Below are 2348 nucleotides of genomic sequence, written 5' to 3' on the forward strand. Positions count from 1 at the left end.
GCACCAGCCCGGTTCACACGGCTCTCCCTTCACCTGCCCGCTCCGGCAGGCAGCAGACCCGCCGGGAAAGCGAGAGCGCTCCCCGCCATAAATTAGCATCTTTGGGAAGCGGGTGGTGGTGGTGGTGACGGCAAATCCAATCCACCCCGTAAAGGGATCCGGGAGGCTAAAGCAAAAGGAAAAAAAAAAAGAGGCGCACACATCCACATCCCATCAGGACTATTTTATTTGCTGCACGCATAACCTGCCCGCAGTAAACATGGCACAGGATGTATTTTACATTAACTTCTGCACCAGCTTCTTTCGACTTCAGTCCACTTAATGTTCTTGGCAAATCAAAGCACGTGTCCTTTGAAGAAGGTGTGTAATTGGAGTTTAAGGCATGTATGGAATTCCCAGATGTCTATAAAGTAAGAAGGAGCATTTGGCAGGTCACTTGAAGGTGGAGCAGGTTAAAATCACTTGTAGAAAAGTCCCCCTTTTCTTTTTTGAAAGCAAACAAGCCGGCCATTTATAAGGACCAAATGATCGACATTGCGGGAGGCTTAGAACGGTTTTACAGAGCAAGAACAATAAAGCTGCGGAAACCTAATGATGATGGTAGCACCCGTTTTAAAATCCGAAATAAAACGCAAAGCAAAACTAAATATTCAGATCGGCGAAAAATCTGTCCATTCTTTCAGTAATTCCCTGTCTCCTCTGCCTGCTCAGGAGCACTTACGTTGTTCTTATCTACATAGTCGTCGTGTCTTGGTTAGCGGACACCTCCTCACTCTTTTCACAAAGAGGTGACGTTAAATTTGCAGAAACTTTACAAAAACTCTCTTCTGCACTGTATGGACACGGACAAGAAAAGACGTGTTTTACTCCAAAATAATTCAGAAGAACCACGCCGGGATAAAGACGACTGCAAAGGTATCGGGAGCAATTAATAACAGCAGAAATAGTAACGGAATAGGTTTGGGACAATTAGATTATGATCACTGGGAGTATTATCAGCATTTGTACGAAATATTAGCCCGAGCAGGACTATGGGTTCGCTTTGGGGGGGAGGGGAGGGAGTGGGACGCAAATCCTCTTTGCTGGGCTGCAGAAATCCCAAAGCGAAATATTGCGGCGGGAAGAAGACCCGCTCTGCCCTCTTAATGCGGGGAAATTTGGAGGTGGGAGGGGGCGAGATGAGGAAGGATGCTCTTGGGACGGGTCGGGGTCGCCCCCTCATGATTAGGCTTGCTTTGTTCTATTCGGGCAGAGGCAGAGTCATTAAACAAGCAGTCAAGAAAGGAGCAATACACGTGACTGCAGCCGTGAAGGAAAGGAGGGCTTCAGAGGGGAAGGGATTTTGACATGTGAAAAGTTAAGCAGGTACCTGAAGGAGGTTTATTTTGACCAGATGTTAGAGCTTTTATGAAAATGTCACGTGAAGCGAACAGATGTACAACTTGCAAATAGAGCCCCGCCTTGTAAACACTGGGAAGAGAAAGGCTCACAGAAATTCAAGCATAAATCATTCCTCCGTTTTCTATATGCATGTATTTGCACATAAATGTGCAGTATGCAGGCTCTACTAAAAATGCTTTTATTTGTTTGTGTAAAAAAAAAGCAGCCGTTCTGTCCAAGCTTGCCATCCTCTTCCAGTGCACCTAACAAGTTCCCTTCCTCCCTTCCTCCCTTCCTCCCTTCCTCCCTTCCTCCCTTCCTCCCTTCCTCCCTTCCTCCCTTCCTTCTTTCTTTCTTTCTTTCTTTCTTTCTTTCTTTCTTTCTTTCTTTCTTTCTTTCTTTCTTTCTTTCTTTCTTTCTTTCTTTCTTTCTTTCTTTCTTTCTTTCTTTCTTTCTTTCTTTCTTTCTTTCTTTCTTTCTTTCTTTCTTTCTTTCTTTCTTTCTTTCTTTCTTTCTTTCTTTCTTTCTTTCTTTCTTTCTTTCTTTCTTTCTTTCTTTCTTTCTTTCTTTCTTTCTTTCTTTCTTTCTTTCTTTCTTTCTTTCTTTCTTTCTTTCTTTCTTTCTTTCTTTCTTTCTTTCTTTCTTTCTTTCTTTCTTTCTTTCTTTCTTTCTTTCTTTCTTTCTTTCTTTCTTTCTTTCTTTCTTTCTTTCTTTCTTTCTTTCTTTCTTTCTTTCTTTCTTTCTTTCTTTCTTTCTTTCTTTCTTTCTTTCTTTCTTTCTTTCTTTCTTTCTTTCTTTCTTTCTCTTTTTTTTTCCCTTCTCTCTCTTTCTTCCTCTCTTTTCTCATTATTTCTTTCCCGCCGGTTGACCCCCTCCTTTATTCTCGGGTCCGTTTGATCCCAGGGAAAGTATCGAATCTCTCCTGGGAGGAGAAACTGAAACTAATCAATTGCCTTCTATTTGAAGGT

Source organism: Geospiza fortis, unplaced genomic scaffold, assembly GCF_000277835.1.
Source record: "Geospiza fortis unplaced genomic scaffold, GeoFor_1.0 scaffold138, whole genome shotgun sequence".
NCBI classification, from domain to species: Eukaryota; Metazoa; Chordata; class Aves; order Passeriformes; family Thraupidae; genus Geospiza; species Geospiza fortis.